Source organism: the organism of the source record quoted next, unplaced genomic scaffold (genome assembly GCF_019419815.1).
Source record: "Pyrus x bretschneideri cultivar Hongxiangsu unplaced genomic scaffold, Pyrus_bretschneideri_v1 Contig41, whole genome shotgun sequence".
In the NCBI taxonomy this organism is placed as follows: Eukaryota; Viridiplantae; Streptophyta; class Magnoliopsida; order Rosales; family Rosaceae; genus Pyrus; species Pyrus x bretschneideri.
In genome coordinates this window covers 2,312,409-2,330,573 of record NW_025999735.1, presented here as the reverse complement: position 1 = coordinate 2,330,573, position 18,165 = coordinate 2,312,409, and the positions used below count along the sequence as shown (strand labels likewise).

The 18,165-nt window shown below is 39.9% G+C and overlaps 1 pseudogene; it reads right to left on the bottom strand.

Annotated features, from left to right (window-relative positions):
- Positions 1–13,504: 13,504 nt before the first annotated feature.
- Positions 13,505–17,847, bottom strand: LOC125469245 (annotated as a pseudogene).
- Positions 17,848–18,165: the final 318 nt, after the last annotated feature.

Here is an 18,165-nt window from a genome sequence, read left to right as displayed (position 1 = left end):
ATGTGGGATGTCACAATCCACCCCCCTTAGGGGCCCGACGTCCTCGTCGGCACACCACGGCCAGGGTTAGGCTCTGATACCAATTTGTCACATCCCGGCCCGGGGCGGATCACTTCCCGGGCCCGCTCCACCACCGTAGCATGATATTGTCCGCTTTGGGCTTACCATTCCCTCACGGTTTTGTTTTTGGGAACTCACGAGCAACTTCCCAGTGGGTCACCCATCATGGGATTGCTCTAGCCCCCTTCTCGCTTAACTTCGGAGTTCCTACGGAACTCGAAGCCAGTGAGCTCCCAAAAGGCCTCGTGCTAGGTAGAGATGTGAATATACATTTAAGGATCACTACCCTGGGCGATGTGGGATGTCACATATTATATTGAATTAATGTACCTAAATGAAGAAAACAATGTATATCGAAATATATTGTATAACAAAAATTAGTTTATCTAACTGTAGCAAAATGTATTACGATGAATGAAATGAAAATTACAATTATAATGAAGTATAATTAATACATTAAAATTAGGAAGAAAAAGAGAAATACTTAAAACATCAAAATATAACTAAAAAATTAGGTGATTAATGTATCAAGTGACTAAAATTAAAGTTTGATCTTACTCATAATTTTAGTCTAAAAATCATCTTTGCCAAGGATTAGAATGAAGTTTCTTAAAAAAAAGAAACAGCATGTCACTAGTATCCTATGTTTTAAATAACTGGCCGAGACTATACCATTTAGTCAAGGGTTAAAAAGCAACTTTTCGTCTTTTCTTCCTTAGGCTTCTATCCTAGTTCGTTCTTTTACCTGCTGCCATGTACATATGCTTGCAAACTAATTTCGGTGTCACTCAAGATTTGGGCCCTGTGCGGCCGTTCTGTTCGCCTTGCCCAGAGTCGGCTATGTTCGGCTCCAATTGGCATATTCGATATGGGTTTGGAGCTATAAGGCGTGAAACCTGTCAGGTAAAGAATTAGCATATAGTAACTATGGTTCTCTTCAGGATACCTATATGGAAAGGTGGCCTTATTTTGTCCTTTTAATTATGACTATATTTAATAATTTCCAGGGACTTGATAGAAGTTTGTTGGTTTGATTGCTCTATTTAGGAGAGTTCAGTTTCGTCTTGGTGTTCAAATCTATGTGAAAAGGGTGGAGTTGTTTGATTTATTGGATCTATTTCACTTGGTGTTATGGAATCATGGCCTTCATTAGGTAATACGGTTAGACCTATGATCATCGTAATCCATATCCCATTACAATTTGACGGTTTTTGTTCTCATATCTCCACATAACACGAGATTCCATTGATCATTGTATTCCTGCAGTTTTCAGTTAGCCCGACTTTCAAGAAAGTACTTGAAGTTTGCTTATTGCTTTGCGATTAGTCATGAGTATTGTAATTTTTTAGGTTAGTTTGCAACGACTCTTTTAGGGTTGAGTTATTCATGAACGTCTTCGTAATATTTATGTTGGAACTAAATTTGCGCACCGCTATAGATGATGGAGATGCTCAAATCCAAATACCTGCAAAAGAAAAAATAGCCGTATCAAGACAATGACCCAGGCTGTTTATGTGCCGGTCAAAAGCTATCCAACTATCAAGTTAGCAAGTAATATTAAGAATCAAACAGCAGGCAAGAGAATGAGTATGCACAAATTGCATTACCAAAGATGACTCCTAGAAGTGTGTATTTAGACTAGTCAAGGAGAGGATCTTTTAGGATAGTAGGATCCTTATTAAACTGGAGAATCCTAGAGGATATCTACGAAGTATGTGTTGCATCCCCTTAGGAGTTGATTACTTACAATGTACGTCCATTCCGTAGATTCTAAGGAATCTAGGATTATAGGAAACCCGATGATTCCTTGTTGGATTAGGTTTCCGTATCTTCTGGAACAAGTATAGTCAATCTCAGTGAAGTAGTTGGACTCTGCCCACTGATTCCGGAACAGGATGATTGTGGCATATCGTTGCTCCGTTTATTTAGTTTCGTAACGGAGGTTGTCGAATTCATGATCAGACTTCTTAAATGTAGGCATTTATATTCACCTTACTCTGACCATGGAAAATCATGATCCCACAACCTTTATTTAAAAAAAAAAAACATAATGTCTCACAATTCAGTTACTCGTTTCAATTTAATATGACAATTGTTAAACATTTAATTCTTCTCACATGGACACGAGGAAGCACATTCAGTTTGTCAGATGAGGATCATAAGGATCTTCACATCCTATCCGTTCATCGTACATCGTGCGGCCATTTTTCGTTAGATACTGTTTGTGTTTAATTTTAAATAAAAAATTCAAAATGATTTCTGGCTGCACGATGTACGGTGAACGGATAGGACATGAGGATTCCTAAGATCCTCACAAACAAGATCCAGATAAGATCCAAATCTCAATTTGTCCTATCACGTGAAATATAAAATGAGTATTTTACAGTAAAGGGTTTAATCCTTCACGCATGGACTGTGGACAAGGGTTAATTGTAATCAATGAAATTTCATTACTTAATGAGAAATTGAAAATAATTTGTTCAAAAAAAAATGATTAATTTGGACTTAATAGACATGTGCAAATAATAGCCAATTAAAAACTATGATTTAGTATATTATTGTACGTACGTATCGTTATGCATCATGCTCAGGAAAATTGTCAAATAATCTTTGATCTTATGATTGTGATCCGATCAATATTTAATGTAACAAGCATGATTGAAATCTAATTGCCTTAAAACCAAGAGAGGTAACAAGCTGAAGTTGGCGCCCTAAAAAGGATAACCTCGCTCTTAAAAAGACAGCAAACATTCCAAAAACACCAAATCAGGAACTTTCAAACACCAATAATCTTTCTTGAGTTCCAAACTACTAACTTACCTATTTAGTTTCCGAAATTTTTAGGGTTCAGAGCTTATTGCTGTGCCTATATAAAGTGGGGTTAGGGCTAAACCCTATTATATATTCATTCAAGAATTCTCTTCTCTTCCCCCATCACATACCAAAGTCTTTAGAATTCTTCTTTCTCTAGAGCACTTTTCCAATATCTCTAGTGCACTTTTTTGCTCCTCCTGCAATCCCAATGAATCCATACTGGGCTGCTGGGCTATTTGAGCGACGAAGGTACAGCTAGTGACAGTGCAGACCATTATGAGGTTTTGAATTTACGAAAGGTGGTGGGGACTTTTGTTGATCGTCCTCAACAGGTCACCACTGTTAATGATGCTACCAAAAGAACACTCGTACTGCATGTTCGGGCAGGAAATCTCGCTGGGTGGGGTCCCTGGTTCGAGCACATAGCTCTCCGAGGAGTTGGCACTTTGGTTGATTGTTGGCCTCCGGCTTGCCAAGATGCTGCAAGAGAAGGACAAAGTTAGTTCTGAAATGTGCCTTTGCGGGGCCTTAGGTATAGGCCTTGAGGCTCACAATCAAAACTAACTGAGTGCTTATGTGTGCCACTGCCATCTCAGTATGGCAGATGTAGAACAAGTGTCTTTAAGCCGATTACTTGCGCCTCAAGTTATTCTGACTTCTTGTTATCAAAGGATTGTCGTAGATGGGTTAAGTCTACATTAAGTTCTTTTCTATGCCCAAGGACTTTTAATTAGTTATCTTGTATGGTTAAATAGGTGGAGGTCCATATCTGATCAAGTCATCAGTTTAAATCATATTTAGTCTTCTTACGACAGTAAAACCACTAAATAAACTAGATAAGAGAACTAATGGAACTTTGGTTCATCAAAAGACTGGAAGTGACTTGAATATATACTGGGGAATACATCATAACACCAGATCTATTAACTTAAAGACAAAACAAAGAAAGTCGGGCAAGGTTCAAACGTCTTGCGGTCTCTTCTCTTTGTAGTTACAAGGGGTTGGGTATTAAAGCAGGATGAGTGGTGAACAAGTTTACACAAGAGAATCGATACTACAGCATTTAGAAACGGTAGCAAAGCTTTTACACTAGACAAAAGATGTCTTTTTAAGGGGAGTGTAAGGCTAAAGGGTGCAGAATCTGGACAAAGCACAACTTTATGGGTATTTTCTTGACTGAGAGGCAAGTTGTATGTTTGTTTGTTTAATTGGTTGAGTGTCTTTATCTCTGGGCCCTCTTCCCCCTTTTATAGGCCAATTAACCTAACTGTAATACTTCTGCTCTTACCCGAAAGTGACTGAAAGGTAGTGAGTTATCAGCATTTTACATGTTCTGCCATTCAGAAAGTGCTTTTGGGCCGGGAGTAGGTGGATTTCCATTGGTTGTCACTTCTCTTGTAAACACCTAGCCTTTGCATTAAATGGGGAGTCGTCATATTGTCTCGAGATGGGTATTTGGGCTTGACTTTGGGCCTCTGGCAAAATCTCCTTTATTGAGCTCTTTTGAGCTTTCTTCCCATGAAGTCCAAAGTTAAATATTAACACAAGCAGTGCCCCCTTCAATCGTTGTTAAGCTTGCAACTCAAGACGCTAATAATGATTGAACAACTGTTTCTCAGTGACCACCGTCGCACGCCTTTACTCGGAACTTGTGCCATTTTTAATACAACCGTTTATGAACCAGGTCATTTGCACTAACCCACATATTCCAACCATCACTTGATCATTAGCTATAAAACTCCCTTCAATTCCATTCTTTGGCCAAATATTTTAACCAATTCGAGTCCTTTTGAATTATCAAAATTTCCCCAGAATCTCTTAGAGCCTTTAGACGCTTTCAGATTTCAACTTTTCTTCTCGTTTTCTTCTTAAAGGTAGCCAAAGCTACATGAATCCAATTTTCCATTAAGACCAGTGAAAGGATTTTCACCATGCATCGTCTTCTCAATAGCCTTCATCGTCCTCGGGTAGATTCCACTTGTGATGATATTCACAAGCCCAGATTCCCCATATCTTCTGCTTTCTTGATCGCTTCATCATCATAGGTTTATGCTTCAGGATCAACTACAACGACTTTATTGGCCATACGACTTAGTCGAGCTTATGGGCGAAGACGTAGAAGATTCGAACGAATTGAGATAACAAATAGAAGTTAGATATGCAGAAACATACTTAGCCAATAGTAACAATGTTTTAGGAAGAGTCGGGAAAAATGTAGACTCATTATATAGGGATGTAAAACCATTGAGCTAAATCTGATATGTCACATCCCGACCCAGGCCCCCACCACATCCCTGACTCGACTTCATCATAACACAATATTGTTTGCTTTGGGCCCCAACCACGCTCTCACAATTTTGTTTCTAGGAACTCACACGAGAACTTCCCAATGGGATTGCTCTCGCGCGAACTCACTTAACTTTGGAGTTCCGATGACCTCCGAAGCCAGTAAGCTCCCAAAAAGCCTCGTGCTAGGTAAACATGGGAATAAACATATAAGACTTACAGGATCCACTCCCCTAGGTAATGTGGGATGTTACAATCCACCCCCCTTAAGGGCCCAATGTCCTCGTCGGCACACTTTCGATCAGGGATTGGCTTTGATACCAAATTGTCACATCCCGGCTCGGGCCCCTACCACATCCCAGGCTCGACACCACCGTAGCACGATATTGTCCACTTTGGGCCCCGACCACACCCTCACGATTTTGTTCTGGGAACTCACATGAGAACTTCCTAGTGGGTCACCCATCTTGGGATTGCTCTCGAGTGAACTCGCTTAACTTCGGAGTTCCGATGAACTCCGAAGCCAGTGAGCTCCCAAAAGGCCTCATGCCAAGTAGAGATAGGAATATACATATAAGGCTTACATGATCCACTTCCCTGGGCGATATGGGATGTTACATAATGCAACTTCCAACATTTACTGAAATGAACAAGATTTCTTTAAATCAATTTGTCTTGCATTTTCTTGAGATCCATACATAATAAGCACAAAACTGCCTTTAGATTTCAAGTAATGCTTGTTCTTCTTCCTCTATGTAACAGTCCCTAACATCCCACAAGGTTGGGTGATATTTCTTCAAGAATTTAACATTGATTGGATGTTTTTGTAAGCCCCCTTCCATATCTGCTAAGTAATATCCACCCTTGCCCAATACTTGGTTAATAATGAAAGGACCCTCCCAAGTTGGGCTCCATTTTCCAAAGCCTCTTATTTGAGCTCCTAAAGGGAGAATTGCCTTTCATACTAATTCTCCTTCTTTGAAGTTCTTCAACTTCACCTTTTTGTTGTATGCTCAAGCAACAGCTCTCTTTCCTTCTTCAATTTTATTTAATGCTTCAATTCAGGCCATATCAAGGTATTCAATTCCTTGACACATAGCCTGAAGGTATTCTTCACTGTGTAGCCCAAATTGATTTTGAATTCTGATCGAACTCACATTAATTTCCATAGGAATCACAGCATCTTGCCCAAAAGTCAGAGCATAAGGGGTAGCTCTAGTTGCTGCCCTTTTAGAAGTCCTATATGCCTATAAAGTATCTCCCAACTTCTCATGACATTTCTTAGGATTCCCGACTGTCATTCTTTTAATAATGTTTACCAAGATCTTGTTGCTAGCTTCGACTTGACCATTTGACTGGGGGTTATAAGGACTAGACTGAACCATCTTTATCTTGAACTTACTGGCAAACTCTTCTACTTCTTTTGAAATAAAACATGGCCCACAGTCTGTGACAATTGTCTCGGGCACCCCAAATCTATGTAAGATTTTGGTTTCAATGAATTTCTTGACTACAGTTAAAATGATAGTCTTTACTGCTGACGCTTCCACCCACTTGGTGAAGTAGTATGTTGCCACGATTATGAACGTGTGTCCTTTGCTAGAAGATGGATGAATTTGCCCGATAAAGTCAATTACCCATCCTCAGAAGGGCCAAGGTTTGACCACGGGGTTTAAGGGCACTGAGGGCACATGTCGGAGAGGTCCATGTCTTTGGCATTTTTCACACCCTCAGGCATAAGCTTTGCAATCTTTCCCATTTTAAGTCAAAAATAATCGTATCTCCTAAGTAGCCACCTCATCTTGATTCCCGCTTGATGTGCTCCATGGATCCCTTCATGTACTTCAACCATTACTCTTATTGATTCTTCTTGGCCCAAGCATTTTAACATTAGTCCATCTAGGGTCTTTCTTAGTGGATTTTCTCCCCACAAAATGTACTTAGTTGCTTGTTGTTTATTCCTCTTACTTGTGGGCAAAGATGGATCTTTCAAATACCGAAGAATAGATGTTCTCCAATCTTCAATCTCCACATCCTCGATCATCACATCTAGGCTGAATCCCCTTTCCAAGATTGAAGGGATATTTCTTCTCTAAACCTCTATGTCCCCTTCAAACTTTCTTTCCTCGATCTGTACTTCAGAGCCATTTGTGCCATCTCATTGGCAATTGTGTTTGATTCTCTAAGGATGTAGCTGGCTGATATTTCAATACCCTAATAACTTAACAATTGAGCGGCCGCTAAGTAATAACCGGCCATGGTGATGTGTCTGCACTTGTACTCTCTATTCAACTGATTTATCACTAACTCTAAATCACCGAATACCTCAACTTCAGTTGCCCCTAATTCTATCAAGATCTCCAGGCCAATTATCAAAGCCTCATATTCTGCCCGATTGTTAGTAGTTTCTTGATAATCTAGGAGGAATGAATAACAATGATGAGTTCCTCTAGGATCGATGATGGCAATCCCTACTCCCGCAGCATTTTGAGTATAAGATCCATCAAAATATAGCCTCCATGGGGTAATCCAAAAGCTGGATATCCTTTTGACTTCCTGTTGAATCCATTCTTCCTTGCCTGAGATGGCTTTGCTTGGTGGGATCCAAAGGTTAGCCACCTTCAAAGTTCCAGGGATGTTGATAAGCTCATCTCCTGTTTCTTGATGTTCGGCTAAGAAATCCACTATTGCCTGCCCCTTTATCACCTTTTTATGGTACATAATGAAAGCTGAATTCTGACAATGTGAGAATCCATTTTCCAATCCTTCCTGTCAACATTGGTTTTGACAGCATATATTTGATTACGTCAGTCTTGGCAATGATGTGGATGAGGTAAGGCAACATGTAATGCCTTAGCTTGCAAGCAGTAAAGTATAAAGGCAAACATAATTTTTTCACTAGAGTATACTAAGATAATATATGGCTTGTTCCTTCCCACCATCATTGTTTTAGGTCAACAAGCTTCCAATTGACCTTTCTGCGGTAGAGATATAAAGCTTCAACAATTTCCCTCTCTGAGGTGGAATGAGCACTAGCGGAGAGGCTAAGTAAGCCTTTATGTTGTGGAAAGCCTCTTGGTGTGGTGGGCCCCATTCAAACTCTTCTTTGTCTTTTAGTCTTAGCAGAGGAGTTAGCGGCTAAATATTGCTCGCTAAATTAGTAATGAATCTCCTTAAGAAGCTGACTTTTCCTAGCATTCTTTGTAGTTGTACCTTATTAGTGGGGGGAGGTGACTCCATTATTGCCCGAGCTTTGTTCTTGTCAACCTCCACTCCTTTTTGATGGACAAGGAACCCCAAGAAGTTGCCCTATCTTACCCCAAACGCACACTTCTTTGGATTCATTTTTAGCTTATGGATCCTCATTCTTGTTAAGGCTTACATAAGGTCCATCAGATGCTGCTCTTCAGTTTTGGATTTTACTACAATGTCATCAATATATACTTCCATGCTATGACCAATTAAGTCATGAAAGATGGCGTTCATTGCTCTTTGATAGGTTGCACTAGTATTTTTAAGTCCGAATGGCTTTACCAAATATTCATATGCTCCAACATGACCGGGACATCTGAAAGTTGTTTTATGTATATCTTCTTTAACCATTTTTATCTGATTGTATCCAGCATTCCCATCCACAAAAGATAGAACTTTGTGTTTAGCAACTGCGTTTATGGATAGGTCCGCCATGGGCATGGGGTACTCGTCTTTAGGCGTGGCTTCATTAATGTTTCTATAATCAACACAACATCTAACTGCTTTAGTTATAGCTTTTAAAACAGGTACAATATTGGCCAACCACTCAACATATTTGGCAAGCCTAATAAATCCGGCCTTCAGCAGCCTATTGATTTCTTCTTTGACCTTTTCTTCAATTTCTTTTGACATCCTTCGTGGTGCTTGCTTGACAGGTTTAAACCCTTCCTTAATAGGCATTCTATGTTCTCCCAAGGTTAGATCTAAACCTGGGATCTCGGTGTAATTTCAAGCAAAACAATCTTTAAATTCATGCAGAAGATCGATAATCCTTGCCTGATCCTTGGTTTCCAATAAACCACTAATTTGTATAGGTCTTGGATCCTCCTTAGTTCCCAAATCAATGGTCTCTAAAGGGTCTTGCAATTCTGGGACTGGTTTGTCCGACTCTACACACAAGAACTCAACTAGTTTTGGATTCTCAGGCAAATCCTTTGGTCCATCTAAGTTATATATATACTCAACCATTTGGATGGCTATTTCTAACTCTTCCCCAAAAGATTCTTCTTTATTCACCTGGCTGCTTGAAACCTCTCCGCTCCACTCTTCTTCTTCTTTGGCTGAATTCTTCCTCCCTTGTCTTTTCTCTCTCCCATATACCAACAATCTTTTTATTAAGGACCTTACCGCAACCACTTGGTCCTTCCTTTTCTATTCTGACATTAATAGTGTTGGGGAGTTAAGATGATATAGGGTCGATCTCATTCTTCCCTTGTAATAGATAACCCTTGCTCTAGAAGCTTTTGGGCCGTCACCTTAGTTGGGCGACCGTTCTTATCAACTCCTGAACATTGAAAATTCCTAACACTAGGGTTGTAGAAGTTGGCTTCGGCGATGTGAGTTGTAGAGTAGAATGGCCATGATTCGACCTTCACCATTTCCCAGAACCCAGGTCATGTTTCTCCTTTTTCATGGTAGACACCACTTGTTGATGTAAGGTAGATGGCTGAGAGAGACTCTGATGAATCCAATCTCTGCCCAGTAAAGCCCCATAAGTGGAAGTACTATCTACAATAAAAAAAGGCCAGCATGATCTATTTCGAACCCAAATTAACCTCTAATGGCAGTATCCCATGTGTCCTGGTAATAGCTCTTGAGAAATTAGAAACTGTAAGATCTGTGGGGATAAGATCTTCCTCACTTCTACACATTCTCTTCATCTGCTTGTATGGCAGCACATTGACTACGGCCCATCTATCAATCAAGACCCTCTTGAAAGGTACTCTCTCCAGGTGAGCAGTTACATATATGGGCTTGAGGTGGTTGGCCAGGGCCAAACTTTGACGAACGAAGACCATTTTATCCAAGTATACTCTCTCAAGCTTCTTTCCTGATTGCTTAGGCAATCCTGTTTGGTTGGGTTCTCCTTGTCCCGTTTCTTCGACACTAACATGCATCATCATAAATTCTGTTGCCAAGTAATCACCTTCCATTGTGGGAGGCTGATTATGCTCGGCACAAAACATGGCTGATAAAACATATGTCATGTTTACATGAAAGTTGCTGGGTCTAGGTAAATCTTTCCCCTTGCCACCAATGTAGTTCATAAACTCATCCAACCAAGCCTGTGCTTCTTCGGGCAGCATTAACTCAGGCAACCCTTCTTCCTGGGTTATACCAATGTTTGGCATCTGTTCTGAAACCTCACAAATGGTATCTACCAACAATAGTGCGGGCAACCCTCTTTCAGGTGAGATAGTTCCAAAGTAGATTGGTTCTGGGCTCCATTTTGGGGTAAGTATCATCACCATATCTTCTTGAGCTCTCCTTGAGATTCTGTATTTCCCAGAATGGGGGCTTGGCGGCACATGGTCTCCCTCCCCTTCGTTTTTGCTATTTGCGCTCTTTACCTCTTTTTTACTCCTTCAATGAGGTTGATTTTTTCCCGCATGAGGTACATTTTCGAACTTTACATTCTCCAAGGTTTCTGAAGTAGTGGGAACTTTTAACAAGTTCATGTGGGCCTTATGCTGCCTTTGGACCCTCCTGATCATAGAGGCTCTTATCTCTTTAACAGGTCTCTCATCCCTTCCTATTATGTACCATTTTCGCCCGCATTGGGCAAGATTCTTCTTTGTGACCAGATTTACTGTCCTTCCTTTTATTCTAACTTCTCTTCCAGCATAACTTGGCTGGGATAGCTTTACATCCACCCACTTTGGTATCTTAGCCTCCTTGTCTTCCACTTCTTCTGAAGCTTCATAGTTTCTGAATACTTATAACAAGTTTTTAGGTTGAGAATCTCTTCCCAACCTTTGGAAGACGTTCCTAGAGGTTTCTCTTTCGGCTGCCCGCATGATGCTCATGCTGTTTTTATGTTCTTCCTACTCTTGATCTGCTCCTAATCAATGATGGCTCCTACTATTGATACCTCTAGTTCATACTTATATTGGCATTGACTATATAAAACTACCTCCTTTATTGTGGCTGCTTTGGATTGTTCGGGCATCTTGAGAGTTTCCCCTGTAGATTTTTCATTCTACTTTTTCCCCCCACGTGGCTTTTCCCTTTCCTTTCTTGGCTCATATTAAGTTAATCATGTTTATTGGGGCTTCTGGGAAGAGATCCGTATCAATCATCATATTGGCCTAAGGCTTTTCTAATAGAAACTTTCCTTCAATGATGAGATCTTGTATCCAATCTCTAAACTGGACACAGTTGGTGATAGAGTGGTTGAAGGTACAGTGCAGCTTGCAATACTTTTTTCCTCTTAATTCCTCGGGCTTAGGTAGCTTTTTGGTGTTATCAGGCACAATTACTCTTGCCCGTACCAATTCTTCATAAATTACTTTGGGGATTTCATAAGAACAAATCCACCATCGTTCATCACCACCTTTTGATCTTTGACCGTTTGGACCAATCTTTTCACCATCAAAGGTTTAAAGGGAGTGGTCATCTCTGCTGCACACATGTCTATCACTTCTCTACCATGACCATCTTTTTCTTCTGACTTTCCTTCAAACTCCACTTGGTGGATGGCAGCTTTACTTTCGTAGAAATGTGGTGTTTTTGAAGAATGTTGCAATTGTTGCTCTTTGAGCAACAACTTCTCATACTTAGTGGCCGCAATCACCAGCTCTTGTAGCTCATTAAACTGCACGTCATAAAATTTCTTCCTTAAGGGTAGTCTTAAGGCCCTTCTGAGCAATAGCTATAAGCTGGACATGGTTGATAGGAAACTGGCATCTCATCCTTGTCTTCCTAAACCTCATAATGAAGTCTTCAGTAGATTCATGCTCGTATTGTTTTACCTCGATGAGATCGTTGATGGTCATTTCTAGCGTCATCCTGTAAAACTGCTCATGGAAAGTCATCTCCATTTGCCCCCAGTTAGCGATGGAATTTGGGGGCAACAAAGAGTACCATTGAGATGCGAAGCCCACCAACGAGTTCCTAAATAACCTTAACTTATAGTTGGGATTTTCTTCAAACGCCACACAATGGTTAAAGAACTTGAAGATGTGATCCCTGGATGGCACATTATTATCTTCTCCGCTGAATGTTAGAAATGCGGGCATCTTGAAGTTAAGAGGAAAGGGATTTTGCTCATCAATGAACTCCAGGTAGGGCTTTTGATAGGCGATTCTAAACAGCGGGCAAGCTTGTGGCTGGACATTCCTCACCACCATCTTTCTTAACTCAGCCAACTCATCTTTGAGTTGTTAATTGGCTGTATTATTAGGCAGGGTATGATGAAGTGGTTCCCAATTCAGGTTACGATCGTTGCCCGAGTTAATCTCCTTTCTTGCCTCGGGCTTCCTCCATTTGACCTTTACTCCTTTAATGGGCATTGGTGGTGGCCTATAAGGAGGAGGTTTGTCTGCTTTGGTAGGATCCCTTTTCCCACTGGATTCCTCGATCAACTGGGGCATCCTATATTTTGTTCTTTCTTGCCCACTCTGCCCCCTATTGTTTAGTGAAAATAGGGGATCAAGCAACTCTTCTTCCAGGATTTCTTCCAACACTGGTTGACTGGTTCTGAATTCTTCTTTGTTCTTTCCTTTATTCCTCTTTTCCTCAAGGAAAAGAAACAAAGGCATAATTGGCTCCTCCACAGGGCTAGCTTTTCTCATCATTCCTCTAACTTGTGCTACATCTGCCATACTGAGATGGCAATGGCACGCCTAAGCACTCAATTAGTTTTGATTGTGAGCCACAAGGCCTATACCTAAGACCCCACAAAGGCACCTTTCAGAACTAACTTTCTCCTCCTCTTGCAACATCTTGGCAAGTCAGAGCCCGACAATCAACCAAAGTGCCAACTCCTAAAGGAGTTGTGTGCTTGAGCCAGGGACCCCTCCTAGCGAGATTTCCTGCCCGAACATAATTTTGGCACGCCCGGTGGGATCACAAGTCTTGTATGTCAAGAAGACGAAGGAAAGAACAAACCTTCAGGAGGAAAACAGAGCAGAAACCACCCCAGTATACTCAAAGATCTAGCATGGCAAATCTCCCCGAAGACTTGCAAGGGCCTGTCTTGACGGGAAGCCCAACTTCTTCTGAGAAATCAGGAGGGATAATCACAAATGAAGGTAATACTCAAAGTACTACTCAAAGCCATCCACTTCCATATCTGGGTCATAGGACATCTTCAAAATTTCATAAAATCACGATAGAGAACTCCAATCACTCCGGATGATTCATAGGTGCATTTGTTTGGCTTTTCCATGAAATCCGGATAGTCCCTAGGACGTAGATGGTCGGGTATTTTAGTTGGTACCCCTGTTTTTGCAAAGTCAACAGCACATGAAAATAGCTTTGCAAGCTCTATGCATTCATCACACTGGGCCTTCATAGGATGCTTGTCTGCAAAAATAGCATGTGCATTGGAAATTCTACCTAAGCTATCACTGTCTGTACAGTCCACAAAATACTCTGCAATTTCCCGCAATAAAAAAATTTTAATGGAAACAAAATTTCTACATCATTAGAAGAATGTGGAGGAAGATAATGACACCTGACTTGAACTGGAAATTAACATAGGTGCATATATACAAGGAGATGGCTTGAAATCCAATTCACTATTTCTTTTTTTCCCGTAACGATAGGAAATTTTACTAGATACAGATAGAGATATTTACATCATCTACCAACATATTAAGTAACCCAACAAGGTTACAAACAAAATCCAATTGTTTGGACCTCTATTCCGAGACACAAAGGTGGCCAGCTAGTTCGCCACTCTATTGTAAGAACGCGGAATGTATTGAATCACTACGGTCCTCAAGTGTTGCACCAACCGTTGAATATCACGGACAAAAAAACAATTTAGAAGAAAACAATTTTAGATTTGAAGTTCCATACTTTCCACAACAAACATAATTATCCAATAGTTTTACCTCAACTGTGACCTCATGATCCAATTCTTTTGTTTGCATTGGGCTATAATCCATAGGTGGGAATTTTCTGGGAGGAATCAGTTCTGGATCGCAAGACACAAAGTCGATATCTCCATCAAGATCACTGCCTGAACATTCATCTGGATGAGGCCTGCGGTATGAACAAAATTCGAAATCATGTTTATATGAAATATTTTGAGCTAAATTATGCTAGCAAACAAAGAAAAAGTACGACTTCGTAAACAATTATAAAAGTCAGAAGAAGAAAAACAAATGTCTTACCGTGGTCCTTTTTGTGGGAAGACAACACAGTCCACCATATGATGCAGAGCTAGTACATCTACAGCCATTAAAACTCGGACATCGCCAGGGTGTAAACATGGGCTTTTTCCAACCACTACTTGTTCCTCAACTATGAAGCGCTTACCACTAAGCGTGACCGAATCATAAAAAAAAACTGGCCATGTCTAGTGCCAGAGCATTGCAAAAATACCTGTCCATATTCTAAAGTTCCAGTTTCATCTAGACATCCCATTAGTGATCTTCCATCTGGTATCAAAATCCTTGTTTTAGTCCGCAATTCCATCAACTTTACTTCCTTGAACATTCGCAGCATCATTGCAACATTAGGTTCAACATTAGGTTCATAGCCACAACTTAAACAATTCCTTGAGGATATTTGTAATCTCTCCTGAAGAAATTAAATCTAGAGCGTTCTGTGCTTTAAAGGGATCATTCAGTGTAACCTCCAGCTCTCGTATGCAAAATCTCTGTTTTTACTTGAAAACATCATCCTGAACTCCAAGGGTAGACAAAAGAGTAATCAACTGGCGATTTAGGAAACAAGGACACAACTTACTCCATGCCAAAACATCTAGCTTTGTGGTTTTTGATTCAAATGTGCACATGCTTTTTCTCAATGATAATTTCGTTGATGAGGTTGGATTAACTGCTACTACACCTTTGTATCCACCGTATCGAATCTGAAAGGCAGAGGGAATGCACTCTTCCAAACCACATTTTGAGGCCACTTCCTTAGCAAAATCAACAGATATTTTACCGAACCCATCGGAGAAGACATATTCCACTCCATTCTGAATAATGGACACATCATTAATAACCTCAATTTCATCAGTGTCAACATTCAGAGTTTCAATAGAGGAACTAAAGGATTGACCGAGTCTGGCTGCACACTTTGCCACATTTCTAATGGGACTAAAATTTCCCATCCACGCTCTTACATCAGAAGCAGTGAATCCTTCTCTTGGAACGAACATCCACAATGAACAATCACGAAACTGACAAGGTGAGAATGCAAGAAATTTGAACTTCTTTTTCCCAATTACGATCCCTTTTTTTAGAATGCCAAGGATCCTATCTTTGATGCCTAGAGTGGGTACATCTGCCAGATGGAGTTTATTCAAGTCCTCGTCAACAAATGAAACACGAAGAAAGTTATCTATATCCTCTCGATAGTTTCGTAGAACACGGTTTGACAAGATAAGCTCCGGACCACAAAAATACACTTTGAACGGTGTTATCATGACTTTGTGTACATAAACGAACCCAGAATCTAAGGATTCCCTTGGTGGAGGTTTGTCTATTTCTGAGGTCGTGTACTTCTTAAGCAACTTTGAAGGTTCATAACAGATCTCTTTTAAATGAAATAATTGGTTGAGGGCATACTCTATCAAGTGAGAATTTGTTTGGCTTGAATCAACCAACACATACAAGTCTTCATCAAGTGTTGGCCATGAAAGATGACCATGCTGAACCAATATTTTGATTTTGAACAAAATAGAATACGGCAAATCAACGCTTGGAGGAGAATCAACAATAGGGACTAAATCATGGTAGCAAGAAAGAGCAGAGCTAGTCTGCAAGATGAAGTTCCCTATCCTCACTTTATAAGAAGCAACGCATTTTATGAAATCTGGAAGTTGGCAACCATAAGGAAGCTCCAAACATATTGCAGAAGATTGACCAATACAGTATGATGGAGTGAAATCAACACTTCTAATCCATTGGTCATTAGGGTTATCCTTGAAATACTTCATATCAGGGTCTTCATAATCCTTATGTAATTTTTTTGCATATATTCGAGGAGCGCCATTTAACTGATAATAAAAGGAAAGGACACATATATAGTTCAATAAGAAAAAGATACTTCTTACCTTAGAAAATAAATAGTGCGGCTGAAAATAATTAGATTACTCAAAATCATGGAAACCAGACAGTAGTTAACAAACACTTCTGAGTTAATAGGGCCTTTTTTCTAGTTTGACAGAATATTGTGATTTCTAAGAAATTAATTGAAGTTTTAAAAGTCACCAAAACAAGACCTTGAGTTTTTATAACTATAAATTATCTAATTCTCTCTCCATCTGCAGTTCCATAATCTAGGTCAACATAAGATTTTGTTACCTTTTTCATAAAACACTTGGGGTAAGTCAACAACTCCCCTATCTTCTACCTCCTCCGTGGCTCTGTCCTACATTAATAAACCGAAATCCTGAAGTGGTTCTTCAACAGCTTCTGATCAAAAATTAGTTGTGCTCTTGTTTCCGTTGGAATTGGAAGAGGGTGATTTTCTGGTGCTCCAATCACAGGCACTATTTGTCAAAGAACAAGGGAGGAGGAGCTTTCAGACCAGTTTGTCTCTAATTTATTACATAGATAATCATGTAATTCTTTTCTCTTTTCTTTTATTTGCATTATTAGTACAAATACATAAGTTCTAGTCTGCAGCGACGGCCATATTAATTTTGAAGGGAATTGTCACGCGAGTTGTGACTATAGGAGAAGAAGAAGATGACGATGACATAGGAGTTTCTAACTTACAATGAGTTTTGATGCAAATTAAAGAAAAAAGGTGAAATTTATCCTGACCCGAACTAGTGAAAACAGTTGGATATATAATTTCAGATGCAGACAAATGAACACATGCATGGTGGCATGGTGCGTACTAGCTAGTAATATACATTGTATTCACGCTGTTAAACCTTAGAGTAAATTGATCTCAACACTCCAAAGGATTAGTTTTCGGGAATGTGTGTACCTGAATCAAAAGATAGTCCATAAGGGTGTCAAGCGGACGATGCAACTCAATTTGCCCGATGTTCTCATAGGAAAGGTCGAGCCTATACTCCAAAGGATATGGCAGAAGAAAACGTACTTCCTTGTGTAATTGAGACCCAAAGTCCACTGAAACATCTCCTGCTGTCCACAAAATATGAAACTTTTCATTGGCAATCTTGCAACCAAAATGCACTAATATTAATTCCAAGTCGGGCACGAAGATTCTTGGCTTCGGTATAAGATCATACTTCATCTTTTTAGCTGTCATATAGTAGGGAGCCTTGAAAGTGGAACTATCATACCGGAGACCTTCGCTGGCCCTGGCCAAGGAGATAATAGACTCGGGATTTTCTGTGGAGTCAAACTCAACAGTAGCATCATAAATTCCTTCATTTGTAGGGTCTGCTAATATAATAGCATAAATACTGTCTTCTCCAGTAAGTCGTTGAAGAAACAACTTCACTTTTTGCACAGTCGCATCGGACGGGAATCCAAACAACTTTATCGTCTTAGCCATCTTTCTTCATTACATTTACAAATAAACTCACCCATCAGAGAAAATGTAGGGAGAAAATATAGAACTTTCTATGCTCCGATGTATATGATACACTAAAGCATAGTAGAATTTCAAAAAAGTAATCCTTTGAGAACAAGAAAAGAATACATGAGAAAAGGTAACTTATTCAAATGATTTACCACTTGACCAAAGATCATCAACAGAGCTTAAAAAACTGATATAAATACTAAATATCATTATGGAATTAAAATAGTTTCTAGCTTCTAACCAAAGATCAAAGCCTCTAGACACCAGTTGGTGTGCAAAAGAACCACCAAT